At 39.1% G+C, this 17,103-nt stretch overlaps 1 long non-coding RNA gene across 1 annotated transcript; it reads right to left on the bottom strand.

Annotated features, from left to right (window-relative positions):
* Positions 1-1,553: 1,553 nt before the first annotated feature.
* Positions 1,554-16,205, bottom strand: LOC147655829 (uncharacterized). Its single transcript, XR_015276460.1, has 3 exons — positions 16,059-16,205; positions 3,032-3,787; positions 1,554-2,399 (listed from the first exon to the last, which is right to left on the bottom strand). It is a non-coding gene; the product is annotated as an uncharacterized LOC147655829 (long non-coding RNA).
* Between the last annotated feature and the right edge of the window lie 898 nt (positions 16,206-17,103).

Raw genomic sequence — 17,103 nt, forward strand, 5'->3', positions numbered from 1 at the left:
AATTTAAAATAAAACAAAATTTAAAAAAAGGTAGTGGAAGTCAATCAGAGAAAACTCCTACACTTTAGAGTTACTCCTAAAAAAGCTCTGCTGCTGACATATCCGTGTGTCACGAGGCCCAGGCACAAACCTGCCTGGAACACTGAAGTGTGGTTGGTCAATTCATTACTTGCTCTAATTCTGGGAAATCACCCGTTCAGTACTGAAGTGAAAAGTAGCCAAAAGGAGACCTGAAAATGGTATTTGTGATGTTTTGAACTTCACAGACATTAAGCAATTCTTTGGTGTGTAATATGAATGCTTACCACAAATATGATCTGCTAGGAAATAATCTTCAACAGGTAGCTTCTCGAAAGCTGAGTTACAGATCCCCTTTTCACCTAAGACTTAACTAAATTTGCACAATCTGCACTGACTTTCTCTCTGTCATCCTGTCATAAATGGCAGCCTTTTGACTAGTCAGTTGAAGGAATGAGGAATATCGTCTTCCCACAGCCCTAAAAATTTGGCTGGTTGTAGAAGGCAAGGCAGGGCAAGCTTTATGACACAGGTTTCTAAATGATTTTATTTCTCCTCCTTAAATTAAACAATTTCATCATTAGTGCCAGTTTCAATATTGCAATAAAATAATTTATGGGGCCCAAAGTAGATAAATACTAAAAAAAGAAAAAAAACCCCCAGACCTAAGAGTTAAAGATCTTGAAAGATCTTGCAGAACAATAAACTATTATCAACTGCTGTAAAGCAGGACCTGTGGCAGATGTCTGTTGTAAGGAGAACATATTTCATCTAAGAAATTAATCTCTCCTTAAAGGTAAGATTTACTCTGAGTGGAAATAGAGGCAAAAACTGAAAAAAACAAAACCAAAACACCACAGCTATAATTTTACACCCACCTGTTGGGAACATAAAGTCTGTCTGGCTCTGCCCTGGCAGTGCCCCAGTTCCTGTAGCCTTACAAAATATACAGCCCTCTACCCTAGCTCACCCTGACGACGCACGCAGAATAGGAAACGCTTACAAGGGTAATTTAGTTTATCTGGCCCGTGTAAGGCTCTCCTGACAATCCTGGATGCTGTGCCATGTCTTTGAACAAACGAGAAGTATGCCTCTCTCTTTTTTTTCTTTAATTGAAACTGGTTTGAATGCACAGATTTCCATTACCACACCATTCCCCTGAGATTCTGCTGAATCCAGGTGATGACAGTATTACCAGTATTGAAGTTTATTTCTCTGCAATCTTGCCTAGCATTGCCCTGTTGGGAAAGAACCCCCAAAAGGGCTTGAAAAAGTAGCTGGTCTGGATAAAGAATGCAAGCAGGCTTCAAAATCTGAATTCTGACTGCCTACTGCCAGCCAGTCTGAAACACTGCCCAATTGTCCAGGCTAGCCTGCAATCATGTGAGAATACAAAGCTACACTTGTAATCTAGACAAGGAAATTGGCTGCTGTTTCCTGCACAATGATACAGATTTAACTGGAATGCTCTCCACTGCAAACACAACCGAGGTAGAATCCCTTAACAGGACTAACCAACAGCCTGGATTTTATCCTTTCTTCTTTAAATGGACAAGTACCAAAAGACTAAACTGAAAATGTAGGTATTTAAGATTGGACACACCCCTATTGGTATTCAAAGTACATCTGTTTGAGCCTCATTTTAAAAGGGTGAGCAATAAATAAGTCTTCTCTCTGCAGAACCTAGGATGTGGTAGTCCTTGTTTTGGTCACTTACTTAAAACGCTAGCCAAGCTTCTCTACACCACACTCTGCACCAGGCCTTACTTCAACCTAGAGAAGTACAACCCTGCCCTATACTTAGCCATTCAAAGATCATTTTCTTATCTCACCTTCCTGTTCATCTCATGGTCCATATCTTTTTTAATTCTCTCCCTGATTTTCCTACCCTTCTCAATCTAATCCAAGCTGCTTCTCTTCACTTTTTACACAGACCACAGCCTGATTTCAATGCACCTGTTATTCAAAGTGGAAGAGCTGACTCTTACTTTCACCATCCATACCTACCATCCTTGCCTTAATTTGCATTTGCAACTGGTATCTAAGGTGTTACACTAAATAAATTGGTACAGAAGCCAGCTTTTAGCATCTGTAAATATGAAGTTTTATTCCATGATAAAAATTCTCAAATACTACAGAGATGTAAATTATAGGAAAGAGTACTAGTCTGCCACTCTAGAAATCTCCAATAGTCTTCTACTGACCACTGGGCTTAATCTTTTAATTACCAAATATATAGGACTGAGCTTACTAACCTCAAAATATACTTAATATTAATAAGTTTCAACCACTCCAGTTCCTCTCAGATAACTTCAGTGTTGGTTGGTTGGTTGTTGATAGTTATTATCAGTGAAGCCCACAAGCCTGGCAGCAACATTTCTCTGGAAGAGAGAGTTTGCCATTTTATCAAAGTTTTGGTCAAAAAACACATGCCCAAAAACTATACACATCTGTTCTTAATTATATTTCAGGCAAATTTTCATCTTCAACTTAAAGGATTGCCATCATATTCTCTAACTATTTAAACTTTTGAAGGGGGAGACCTTTTAGTTAAGATTCTTACTTTGTCACTGAGAGGAGTGATGGTAGAAAAGTGAACTTAAATTGTTCTTTGTTTTGGGTTTGTTTTTTTTTTTTGGAAGGAGTACCCTTTGAATGTCTCCCTCTCCCTTCCGTCCCTATGTATGTTTATAAACATTTCTATCTCTCTCTCTCTATATATACAATTGATTTCAGAATCTGGATCTGGACTGTTGTGAGTGGAATGGGTCTGAGTTGTTGTTTTGCAGAAGTTTTCTGAAAGCTACAAGATTTAGCATGCTGTTATCAACCAAATTAGACTTTATAGATCTGAAGATTCTTCCTTAGATATTTATTCAAAAATTCTGCAGTTGCAGAGATGACAGACTACTAAGTCAACAGAAAATTAATATGTAGTCTAAATCATTCTCACAAAATACTTCTTTAACCTGTACTTGGAAACATACTTTCCTTAGTCTGACTGGGTACTCACCAGCTGTCAAAGTCAGCATTCTCCTCAGCTGGAAAAGAAATCTCACAGAAATCTAAGCCCACTTCTTCTTGTCTCATCTATCACTGACAAGGAAAGCAAAGAAGGTTCCTTCCTTCCTTCACACAGCACCGTTTTATATTTTTGAAGGCTGCTACATTGTGTCCTCCCACTCTTCTGATGGAAAAATCTTCCTAGATCATATTTCCCAGGTGTCCAATCTCTTTCTCACTACTGATGACTTCTCCACATCCTTTTGCAGCATCTGTTTGCCTCTGTAACATAGTAGCTGCTGTGGGGAACTTGACATGCATTCACCAAAGTGTGACAGGCATTTAGATCCCTATTTGTCTTGTTTTGAAGTTTTTGGGACTCCTCACATTGCCTTCAATGGGGGCAATGTCAGACCCCATTCACAGCAGCTCATGCATTCAGCTTGATTACTACAGGTGCTCTGAAAGACAGGAGAAAGCCAAGGTTCCTTTCTAAAAAAGGATCACACACATTCTGTAATTCCCTTTGGAGCTGAGATAACCCATGGGAACAAAGCAGTAATCTTGGCTCAGACACATCCTGGCTTTGCTCTTTGTGTTACACTTCAGTGTTCCTTTTCTTTCTGAGCAGTGCTTCACCAGTGCTGCTGCCTCTCTGTCAAGTGAGGCTCACACAAGTCATCAACTCACAAATCAAACCTGCTTGGAGGCCTGATTTTCAGTTAGTCCAGCAGTATATATAAGAGTTCTTTAGTTGACAAAAAACCTAGTTTACACAATCCACGAAGAAAAAAAAAATAAAAATTACTTATTATAATTGTAGCTTACTGATAAAGCTTAACATCTATCACTACACTATATTTCGGGTTAAAAATGAAAAATAATTTATGATAAATCTAAGTCAACCCACTTTAAAGACTTTGAACTAATCAAAATATCAGTGTTTTCTTCCTCCTTTTTTCATAAAAAAATATGTGAAAGCCAGAAAGAAAACCAAGGATCAGATATGGGCAGAATAGCAGAGGAAAAAAAAAATGTGGAAGAGGGCTATAAGCTTTTACTTTGATAATACACATAAAAATTGAATTCATCCCTTTACATGTACAAAGGGTAATTAAAAAAAATATTAAAAAAACAGTAGCGTGAAATCCTAAACTACCAAACTGAATGAAAAAAAAATTTTGGTAGTGACCATGAATGAACACTGAAGTTAAACAATTTCCATTTGATGAGCTACATGAATGAACAATCTTAGAATAATATACTCATGGCTTTATATGGTTTTATCCAAATCTGTAGTGGAAGAATTTAATGGAAATAGAAACCAGCAAATAACTTCAATAATCAATGAAGCCAACAGTGTCTAAAGAGGCCCTTTTCTTAGCTTGAAAGGTGCTTATAAACACATTGCCTGTTCATTTATTATGTACTTTTTCTATGTATTTTTAGACCTTAATGTTGTCTTTCACCTGCAGATTTCATCACACACTGCATGCTGCAAAATGAGTTACCCATATTACACCTTAGACAGGAAAATTCTCTCATTTCAGCTGGAGTGACAAATCAAAGTGGGTGAAGAGTCTTTAAATTACTTGGGAAAACAGTTATGAGTTCACTGGTCAAGATCCATCATCTATGCATTCTCTTTTGAGCCACTTCTATGCAGCCTTTTGCTACATGGGACAGGATAATTCGTTAGGAACTGATTCTAGCCAATACTGAGTGTAGTCCAGGATGAAAATTAAATGTATCTCCATGATTCATGGTGGAAGGTGCTGCAGTCCTGAATACAGTTTAAGAGGACAACTGGCCAAAGTTGTTTTCTGCAGAAGTCAACACAAACTGCAGTATTAGGTTGCTATAACTAAACAGGCATGAAAAAGATGGGTTACAAGCATATAAAACATCTAAACCACTCCTTCCTCTGAAGCAGAAGGTGCTGGCAAGAAACTCATTCCTCAAATTGGGCAGCATGGCTAGGATAGGATTAGGATGGACAGAGAAGGAACAGATTTAGCAGGTTTTTAAATTGTCTCTGAATGAAGAAGAATTCTGTCAATCCTCAAGACAGAAACTGCTGTCCGGTGTTGTTTTCCAGGAAGTTTAGTGTTAGAAACTGTCTTTAGTGGGAATATATGCTGCCTAAAAAGGGACACAGACTGCCCCACAGACATTTGAAATTCCTTCATAATTAGACCAAGGAAGGTCTCATTAGTACAGAAAAAATAATTTTAATAGGATCAGGACAACAGGGCAGGTTAGGGCAATTATTAACATATTTAGATAAAATTCAGCACATTCTTAAAGGAAAGACTGATGCAGTGATCCATTCTGACAAATCCAAACCAAAACCATTATTATTTCTTCAGACATCATTTGCAAAAGGATGTAGTGCTACTACCTCCCTTCCAATGCATGCATTCATGTTAAGACGTTGTTTTAAAAGATAAGAGAATGGGGTTTAACTTCCACGCACACCAGCTTGGGGCAGGGCCTTGCTGAGAGGCCTCTTATGGCTGAACTGTGCCAAAATGAACATCTTTCAATCTTGCAAAATGGATGTTTTTCGATATTCCCAGCTAATAACTTGAACTTCACCTTTGTCTTCAGATGTGTTGAAAGAGTGGCTCTCATCTCCCTCTAAAATGGGAAGGTGCCATCACAAGCTGGCTGTACATAACCACTGATTTTCTTTCTATCCTAATGAAGGTGTGACAGGCGATTCAGCTCTAAGAGAAGATGCCCACCCTCTCTTGTACAATCTTTTTGCACTTGCAGCACAACCCCTTGCTCCCAGTAGCACAAGTATCAGAAGGAATGATGATCAAAATTCCAGCTCAGAAGGCTATAACAAGGCTGCCTGTGATATACTTGCTTTTACATTTAAGACTAATTTTCCACCATATTTTCTTAAAATCTATTCCAGCAAGGTTTCAGCTAGCCATTCTCCACTCTTCATTGCTATTCTACCTTCTGAAGTACTGCAGGAAAGAAGGGACCTTTCTGCTTCAAAATATCTATGGAATTTAGGTCAGACTAGCATAATACCAATGCTATTAAATTACAGAAGGCTTGCTTTCTCCACCTAGTGGCTAAAATACAAAGCTAATATCCTGTACAATACTAGCACCCTAGGAAAAAAAGACAAAATAAAAAAATAAGATAACAACACAAAGGATAAAAGATAAATCCCTCTGATTCACTAATATCTATTGGCTTAATTTTACTGAAAAAAATGACAAATTTTTCCTTTTCCCTCATCCTCAATAAAAGCATTTTTGCCTTCTCAGGCAAATCAAAGTACATGGATTTTGCCCTCAATGGAAGCTGTTAGAATAAGATCCCTGGAGGTTTGAATCTCCTGGTTTTTTCATGAAAGAGGCATAGTGCAAACAGAGAAGACCACTATTGTGACACTGAGAGCTGTCCAGATGATGAGCAACATGACAGGAAGAAGTGCAAAGGAACTATTTTTCTTACATTCGTGCTTCCAAGCTCACTGTGGGCAAGCTTTCCTGACTGCCATAAATAGAGCAGCCCAAAAAGAGAGGAAAACAGTTTCTTATCTCTGATTACTTTGAAGTAAGATCTCACCCAAGCCTGGCTACATGAAGCTGGAATTCTATATGCAGTGTAGTTTCCCAGGGCTTTCTTCACAATCAAGGGAGATGAGCAGGTGTCTCCCAAGGGTAAATCTTCTGGCCTTTCTCAGAGCTTGGCTCAGCAGGGGCTGCACTGGCTCCTGCAATGTTCATCTCTTTTAAGGAGACCTGGGAAAACTAGCTCAGAATCAAGCCATTTCTAATATGAGGTGCTAAAGTAGAGTGGAGGGTTGTCAAGGATGGGAATTTTTTAAATGTTACATGCTTTACTTTTCAATCTGAAGAGGCACTGGCCTCTCTGAGTGATTAAGGCTCCCAGTGAGCACTTTGTTTTCAAGATCAAGAGTCCTGTCAGTATATTTTTTGCTATTTCAAAATAGGATGTAGACAGAAGAAAGTTTTCTGCTCATTTTTACCTCCCCAATCAGCTAACCATGTAAGCCAACCGGCTCTAAGTTTCACAAAATTAAGAAGCGAGAAATGGAGGAAAAGCTGAGGAAGTTTTACCTCATTCTCAAGGCCCAGTTCAGTGATTTCTCAGGTATTGCACAAAAAATCTGGCCCAGCAGCCACCACTGCTTACTGACATCCACAGATTTTGGAGATGACAAGCCCCTTGCCCACTGTGTTATAAGAGGCATGGTTCAGAAAAAAACATCTCACTCCTCTTTCTGGTAATGAGAAACAACAAAAAAAACCTGCCTTCATTCTTTGTGTGCAATTCAACCAGGCCCACCCAAAAGTATATGTTTGCACATGTTCTAAAAACCTAAGGAATTCAGTGTGCTTCTGTCTACAAAGAAGAGAGCCAGAGCAAATTCTCCAAGCAGAATGAACTTTGTAAAATAATTACTAAACCCTTGGCTTCAGTTGTGGAGAGCACACAGGGCTGGTTTGAGTTAAATTATATTTTTGTTTGCCCTTTCATTTAAGCATATGGTTAAGAGCTTTCCTGGTTAGACACTGATTTAAACCTGTGTATATGTGTTTTTGCAGATCTTCTTGCACCAAGGACAGTCATAAACAGGACCTAAGAGAACTATTTTGATTTCAGGATTTTAAACATCACAGGAAAATTATGAAAGACAATGCGCGATAAAATCCCTAAACCTACAAAAACCCCAAAAAGAACCTCCCATACATGGGGAAAAAAAAGCCTTATTTCTATGATTTCTAATGCTATAGGATGTGATGGGGAAAAGGATATTTGTATTTGTTTGGGGATTGTTGTAACAGTTCACAAAGAATATTCAATTTATATATCACTATCTTCATCAATGGGTCATCGGCATGAAAAGCTGGACTATACCATACTTAGGAAAAGATTATCATTTACATTATCTAAGATTATTCTGAAATAGTTATTTAATACCCTAAATGTCCTTTCAGAGTTACAATACCAGGTTTCTCAGAGGAAGGCACATCCTGAACAATATATTTTAAGAAGAAATATTATTGACCTACTTTCACTCTTCTCTTCAAGCAGTGGAAAGTATTGAACAGATACTTGCATGGCTATGAAACATTGCAAGTTTAAAGCAACTTAAGAAAAACCAACACCCAGCAGCTTAGCATCTAACTTTAAATTAATAGACTTTCCTCTTTTTCTAATTAGTAATGGTAGCTCATAATGTACATCACTATAGTAGTGTATGATATTGTAGTACACATTAGTAATATGATTTTTGCTCTCAGAAATAACATCTTTGAAAACAACTTCTTCAACCTACCTCTGATAGGTTGAAAAAAGCCCATGACTTCTACATCTTTCACTCTCCATCTCTGAACAATCTTATTACTTAGAGATAACCACTGCATGATTCACCATCTTTTAAATTTATTTTAGTATTTTTCTGTGTCAGATTGAAGGGCGAACAGCATATTCTGCATGTCTTCACAAACCAGTAGAGGGTCAGAACCCTCTTCAGCCAAAACAGGTTATGTTATTACTTCAGCACTGCATTACTGACGGTATTTTTCTACAGTGTGCCAAGATTACTGTAACATGCTAATGATAAAATTGCTAGTCACACTGCTTTTCTCTCCAGAGCCTATCTCAGCATTTCCCTTTTCAGTGAAGGATAACAGCAGCCCAATGAAGTATAATAGCTGACATTGCTAAATCTCCTTTTCTATTCTATGAAGACCCATGGCGGAAATCTTGAAGCAGCTCCTTTGTTAAATCCCTTACTAGCAGTCTCCAATTTAAGTTCCCTCTATCTGACCAAAGGGATAGAGACACAGATCAATAGTACTGAGAGAATGGGATGACTCTTTCAAGAAATTCATAGCCTTTCAGGAAGAATTTGCAATTGCATTTCAAACACAGTCTAGAAATACCTGTGCCCTGTGAGCTTTGTGAATTGTTTTAATGGCATTATCTGAGCACAAAATGGATTCTTTGACTGATCACTCAGAAAACTTGTGCTTTGAACGAAAACTACCTTGTTAAATGTTTAACTACTTCTGCACCCAGAAAAAGACACCCCAAATATAAGCAAGGACATTCACATTTTCAGCAAAGAAATTACCCCAATATTTGGAATCTGATACAGGTTGACAGAATTCCCACAGACAGACTGCAAGAACAAAGCTGTTTGCATTTCCCATTCAGACACAGGCTATTTTTAGATGATATTGGTTCACCAGGCAAGCAACCTTTACTGCTATCCTAAAAGTGAGATGGAAGGGCAGTACAACTGGCCCAGTAAAAATGATTGCTACAGTTGCAAGCCTGAGAGGATTTTGCCTTGATTTTTTGAAGATGTTATTAATATTCTCTGAGTTAATTAAGGGGGAAAAGGCATTTCTTTTCCTTTTGCTTTTCTGCAAGGATTGCTTCATATTGCTTAGATACACAAGTTATATGCTGCAACCAGCAGTCAAAGGCAATCATGCATCAGTATACCACATTTCCACTAGGAAAGACAATATGTTGGTGGTATAAATGACAGCTATTTGCACTGCTTGGTCTTCAGGCCTGGCAAAGGTCATTAATAGTCAGTATGTACCATAAGGCTTTTTTCCTGTGTTTTTCTACAGCTCTCAGGGGACTGAAATAATGAAGCTGTCGGTGGCATCTCTTTAAAAGGTAACTGCAGGTAAAAATACAAGCAGAGATGAGAAATAAGTAAAAAAAACCCTGGCTACAATTAGTGAATTATCTGGCTGGTGGGGGAGAAGAAAGGGGAGAAAATGCTCACCAGCACAAAGTCTGATTCTCACTGGCTCTGCTCCTGACCACTCTGTCCTAAGCTATTTCATTCTGAGGAAGCAATTTCACATTGCAGTGATTGAGACTTTCAGAGGCTGATTCCTCATCACCACACACCTTGTATTTCTAGTGCAGTGTAATTTCGTTGCACAATGTTTTACTTCAACTCTCTGCTTGAGCACACAATTAAATACAATACCACATTAAGCTTATACTCCTCCACTTAGTAGAAGGAAATCCAGCAGATGAAACATAGATTTCAAAGCACAGCCTCTGCAAATAAGGAAGAGTTTGTAAAAGTAGGAACTTAAGATAAAAAATATATTGTTTATACAAACCTGTTTTTAAATCCCATAGTCTTTATTTCAGCTCTCTGAATCTCCAGGAGATTCTGATTTAGACTGGGACATAGGGGTGAGGCCTCTAAGTTTCAGTTTGGGTGTAATCAAACTAAGCCATATTTTCATTTGGATACGGCCTTATAAACCCATTTCAGATTGCCTAACTATACATATGACTTTAAATGAGACACATTTTAAGTGTCTTAATGCAGTCCAGATGGATGACCTCCACCACACCACATTTTTTTGCCACAACTGAGGTAGTTTGAACAATTTTTTACCTGTAGGAACTATTTATCCTTCAATTCCTGTCTAGCACAATGCCAGTTGTAATTTCTAGATAAATCTCAGGAGACAGACTGACAGATGAAAGAAAGAGAAGCCTGTAGCTATGAAGTGCACAGTACATGACTAGCTCTCATCTACAGACTGCTCCTAAGCATGGCTTAGAGTCATAATAGACACTGATCTGATGGAAGGCCTTCTTGTTTGTTTGTGAATTTTTAATTTTTTTTAATCATAAGCCTCACAGAGTTAGTGGGGTGTTGTTATCAACACTGTAACATGACTTTTTAAATGAGTATCACTCATTTCTCACACTTCAGTCTGACTGATGCTGATGCTTTTCAGCTTGTGTCAGTGTTCACACTTGATACTCTTGAACAGCACTGAAGCATCTCTCAAGATTTGCTCTCATGACCTCTGAAACACTTCAAGGTTACTTCAAATCGCATTAGTTCCCTCCTTGTCTCCTTCCTCCCCAAGCAGACACCCAACACCCAAAGTTCAAGTACAAACAGGTCATGCCTAAGTGGCAGCCAAGGCATATTGTGGGTGCTCAATAGTCCTGCTCAACAGGAATCCTTTGAGGGAGCAAAAAAGCATCAATATGTGCACTCAAAAATGGCCAGGACACGCTTCTCTGTCTTGCACAACAAACAGAATCTCTATTACCTAAAATTAAAAAGATGTGCCAGATTCATGGCAGGTATTCCTTCTCTGGCATAGTTGTGTTGCTGAAACAGAGGCAGTAGCTTTAAGTTAAAATTTCAAAGATGCAGAATCCTGCATCCTCCCTTAACCAGAGCCACAACTGACAGTTCCACAGCTGGCTCCCTGGTGCCCCACCTTCCTACAGTCCTGCTGCAGGATCAATATCAGTGAGCACAATATGAGCTCCTTTGCCTCAGAGTTATCCCTTGTCCTCTGCCCTCAGCAGCTTTCTTATATCACCCTGTTGAAAAGGTCTCACTTTTTTATTAAGACACTAGGAATACACTGTGCACTCACATGAGCTGCCTCCTTACAATCTGCTGTAACTAAACAGTTTTCAGTTTGTAAAAATAAAAAAAAGAAAATCAAAACCAAACCAAACCTAACAACAATGCCAACTAATCCTTTCAAAGCAAAAAAAACAACAAACACAAAAACACTAAAGAAAACAAAAACCAAACAAAAACTAATCCACTGCCCCATGCCTCAAAGGTGAGTGAATATAAGTAATCTGTGTGGTTTGGTGTGGGGATTTTTTTGGGGGCAGGTTGTTGGTTTTAGCTATGGAGATTTTTATATTTTCCGATTGTTTTCTGTCAGTTTGGATTTTTTTTTTTTTAGGGGAACAAGGTATTCCTGTTGTTTCATTGACCACAGCTCATAATTTCTGAGCCTATTGGTTAACTTTACCAAAACTGAGAGTGAGACAGATCTCAAAGCAACAGTGTATTTTTTCAATACATGCTTTTTCCATGAAAGGGACAGAAGGGAAGCTCAAACAGGAAAGCGATGAAGCCCTGAAAGGCTAGTTAGCCTAGACAGGCTTGCCTTTTGGCACCCATCAGCCAGGCAGCCAGTCAGGCCACATTTAGCTGTGACCCAGTTATGGTATGATGGACTTCCAGATCTGGAAAGCTTGACAGGGGATAGATTAGAGGTTTTACAATGAGAGAATAAGAGCACAATGGGAAAAACAAGAAGATATGCAACAGGAAACTCACGGGGAGGTAGGGAAGTAAAGAGATTGCAATATCTAAATTTGTAGCTTTTCTGTATTCTTTAGCTCAACTGCAACCAATTTCTTTTTCTCAGTATTCCTGTTTGGAATTACAAAAGACAGCTTCATTTACTCTTCCTGCTTTGCTCGTTATTTCTACAGGAAAGACTCCAATAAAAGTAAGTACAGCAGCAACAAATTAAACTTTTCACAATTGTGCTCACACAAACCCAACATCCTTGTTCCACCTTCTCCCACACCCTCAGAAATGCACAACTGAAGAAGGGCTGAGCAGAGAGCTGAAATGTATTACTTCACACTGGTCTGTGGAAGTGCTATGTCTGCGTATAGACTTTCAAATTCTGATGCAACACTCTGGTATAGTTGCACTCATAAGAAAAATAAAAGATGGCTGAAAATTAATCTTAGGGGGAGAAACACTAGATTTTAGTTAAGAGAGTATATTTTAGTTAAGAGGGTATATTTCTTAAAATGTTAATCTTCCTTAATAGCTCTAAAGTAGGCAGGCAATTGTGTTGTATCAATTTTGTATAAAATTTATTTTATGTTAAAGTTACAGCCCTATAAAAATGTTGCAGCACCCTCAGGATTCAAAGGCAGTCATATATCATAATTTCATCTTAGAAAGCATACTGACTGTGTTTTATCATGTGTTTTGTTTCTAGGAAACAAACATCCTAGAAATAACACCACAATGCAATACACACATATTAAGTAAGCACAGGGAATTATTTGTCCTCTGTCATGGGTGCACAGCTTCCACTCACTTCAGGGACTACACAAGGCAGGCCTAGACCTCTGTTTTCAGTGTAAATTCAAATGAAACATTAAAAGTCTACAAGCAGTAAAGCAGAGAGGAAATAATGCTGCTCTGCCTGAAATAAAAAGATAGGCTATGATTTCATTGTATGTGATTAGCTTTCAGTTCATTCATTAAGAGATACTAAAATACAGCCATGCAACCACTAGTTTAGTTAATTATAGGCCAAGAATCTCTGTGGATGATCTGGCATACTTCTGCTATTGTTAATGAAGCAATAGTAGTTCGTACCAGCTGAACACGTGGTTTTTGTTATCCTGGAGAAATAACTGGCCTTGTTCCTGTACACTTAAGGAAGAATAAGGAATATGGAATAAGATGGCAGAGATACCAAATGCCTTCTTTGCATTAGGCTTCACTGATAGGACCACCCTCAGGAATCTCTGGCCTAGGTCCAGGGAAAACCAGAGGTGGAAGGAAAACTTTCCCATGGTCGAGGAGGATAGGGTTGGAGATCACCTCATCAAACTCAGCATCTGCAGCTCCATGGAGCCTAAAAGGATGCGTCCAGAGTGTTGAGAGAGCTGGCAGACAAGAATGTGGTCAGGAGAAGTGAGCATGGATTCAATGAGGGGAAGTCCTGCTTGCCAACCTGGTTGCCTTCTACAGTGACAAAACTACCTGGATGAACAAGGGGAGAGCTTGCATCTGGTCTACCTGGACTTCAGCAAGGCTTTAGGCTATGCCTCCCACAATATCCTCATAGACAAACTCAGGAAGAGCAAAGGGTGGACTGAGAACTGGCAGAGAGACAAATCCCAGAGGGTCACAGTCGGTGGAACAGGGTTTAGCTGGAACCTGTCACTAGTGGTGTCCCCAACAAGAAACAAGCAGAAACTTGTTTGCACAGGAAGTTCCACCTGCATAGGAGGCAGATCTTTTCTCTCTGTGCAGTTCCATGCACTGGAACTGGTTGGCCAGAGAGGGTGTGGAGTCTACCCCACTGGAGGTATTCAAGACTTATCTGGACACAATCCTGTACCATGTGCTCTAGGACAACCCTGCTTGAGTAGGGGAGATTAGACCGGAAGACACACTGGTGGTCCCTTCCAACCTTACTGTTCTGTGACTCTGTAATTAAATACATAGTCTATTTATTATTAATTTGTCATTAATTTATAAATTAGTTATTTCTGAGGAAGTTAATCTCAGATGGTAACTTCTAGCTACCAAAAGAAATTTTTTTAGAATCTGTAAAAAAAAATAAATAAATGCATCAGGGAGTCATACATAGAGTTGGAATACACTGCTTTAATATGATTTCATTCGGTGATTGGAAAAAACACCATGAAAGAAAAGGACTAAATCACACCTTATTTTACCTCTAGAAATGCTTCTCTCAGGTACTGGAAAATGTAAATACAAATCCAGTAATAATAGATTTTATGGTTAGTTAACCCACTACCTTCATTTTGGCTTTACCTTAAATTAAATCCTGTGCTGCATGTGTTTACATGTTCACCTGCCAGAACAAGCTGTCTGGTCATTAAGTCCTCCCCTCAAAATAAAAACTAAAACAACCTATGAATATTTAAAAAGACTCCAAGAAAACAAACAAGAAACAACCAACCAAAAAAGCCTAAAAGGCAGAATCTTGTAACATTTGCTGTTGGTATTGAATTACATGTCAGGGAAAAGAGTTTTATTTCCATAGGTTTGTTTGCTTTGGTAATTGATGTCTCTTCCTCTTGTGTTTTAAAGCCATCTTTAACAAAATGACGGCTTAAAAGCCCTCCTTATTCACAGCTTGAGTTTGAAATGGAATCAAGCCAGAGCTGGAACAGCTTTCCAAATTAGCAAGGGAACCTACTGTTGAAGTAGACTATTACCCTGCATGTGTTTGTGCACACAGCCTTGTTTCTCATACCCACAACTGGGCTAGCTATATTTACTCACCTCACAAAGTTGCCTCCTTCCTGTTCCTCTCAAAGAATTTAGTTAAAACAAAAGAAAAATCAACATAAAATCTTTTGTGCTTGAAAGCACTTTTCACTTCAAATGGACAAGCAGCATCAAATCATTTAGGAAATAACACCCAAAGAGTCTTGAAGTACTCAAGGCAAACACAGTGGGCTGCAGTTTCAAAGGGGCTGAGTGAGAGGCTCTGAGAGTCTCGTGGCTGGTGAGTACTTACACCACATGAGTAAGCGGCACACGAAAAGCCAGGACTACAGTCACATCAAAGAAATATACAGTGCAAATTGCATAGATTGTGTGGCTTGCAGGTCTGATGAAGAACCTCTTAATTCACATACAAAGATAAGGCCTTTTTTTGCTGAATTCAGCCAGTGCCATCCATACATTTTGGGGAGACCAACAGGTGCAAGGCAGTTTAGAAAAGGGGGATCTAAGCCACATAAATGCACCAAAACATAAAAAGAAGACCCTCAAAGAGTTAACAACAAAGACAGAACATGTTCTTCCTGAGCTAACCCTTGCACAGAAGAATCCTGAATTTTAATGGAGATTAACAGAAATTACCTAGCCATTGGGCTGGCTTGCTTACAGGTATTAGCACTCATAAAGCAGCCTAGCATGCAAAGATGATGGACAATGATTTCCCAGATGTCTCTTGATCATTTTCCCCTTGATTTTCAGTTTGCACTGAAATCCATACAAATCGCCAGTAAATGCGCTCCTTACAGAGACACTCCAGAGCTCAGCAGCAATGAGAAAGGGCAAGATGAACAGCAAAACTACTCCACAGCTTTTGGGAGATAAAGGGAAAATGTCACACACAATCAGCTGCAGATGTCTATGGGCTGCAGTCAGAGCACTATTGCACACTGCAACCCAAGAGCCCTGTGCTAACAAAGTTTATATTAAAGGAGCTAAAAGTAAGAATTTCATAACTAAGTAAAGGGCACATGCAGAGCCTAAAATCACCAGTAAAATTGCAGCAACAGCAAAATGAGACCACATGTCAAGAAAACTGAAGAAACTGCTGACTATGATAATGAACTACCTTGGAAAAATCAGAACCTTATTCCACCTTGCCAAGAGAGTTGGATCACACATTAGTCCTCAAAGCAACTTAATTATTACTCACAGTTTCCTTTCTCAGCTGCCCTGCTGCACTCCTTGGACTCAAACAACAATCGTGGTATGGAGCACCATGCAGTCAGCCTCTGCTGGGTCAGCGTCAAGGGCTAAGTAAAGGGAATCACATATGATTTCGTATGCCTGGTTGCTTTCCTCATCAGCTGAAAGCACTTCTATTTAGCTCTCTGAAAGAGCCAATTAGGGAAATATGCAAAAGGGGGTTGTAGCCAGGTGTGGGGCTGTTCCTTCTCCCAAGTAACAGCTGATAGGATGAGGAAATGGCCTCAAGTTACATCTGGAGAGTTTTAGGTCAGATATTAAGGAAAAAATTATTTATTGAAAGACTTGTCTGGCATTGAAATGGGCTGCTAAAGGAAGTAGCTGAGTCACCATCCATGGAGGCATTTAAAAGACTTGTAGATGTGGCACTTAAGGACACAGTCTGTAGCAGACTTGGCAGTTCCGCATTAATGGTTGGGGTCAACCTTACAGGTCTTCTCAATGATTCTATGATTCCTTGGAAAAAGTGGATGCAGCTATGATTGACTCAATTTTCCTGGCTTAGGCACTAATCCCCAAAACCCAAGTGAAACTCAGTCTAGCTCTATTTTCTGCTTCCAGTGAGAGGTCACCAGAAGGGACAGCATGGCATGGCTGCTCCTTTCTGCATGGCCCTGAAAGGTGGAAGTGTGTGCCCTTTCTCACCTCCCTGCCCACAGCATAGCCTAGATAGCAGGGCATTCAGGTGTTGGTTTTAGTAGTAAATCCCAAAGCTTCTGGTATTTCACTGGACATTTTTTCATCATTTTTAGGTTGCTTTTTTTCAGAGACACCTTGTTACCTAACCATAGATCTTTCCTTTACTTAGGTTATTGGAAATGACAGTTTCAAAAGATACAGAACAGACAGGGCCTTGGAGTTTTTTTCACCATTAAATTAAAAAAAAATCCCAAATAGCATCATAAAATCTCTGTTTTTAAAGCAGTTTCCTACTTCAGACAACTGATTATCTCAGCAAAGCGTCTACCCTGGGATCAGAGATCAGTGGTTTG

The sequence above is a fragment of the Cyanistes caeruleus genome, chromosome 1 (assembly GCF_971803275.1).
Source record: "Cyanistes caeruleus chromosome 1, bCyaCae1.hap1.1, whole genome shotgun sequence".
Taxonomy (NCBI): Eukaryota; Metazoa; Chordata; class Aves; order Passeriformes; family Paridae; genus Cyanistes; species Cyanistes caeruleus.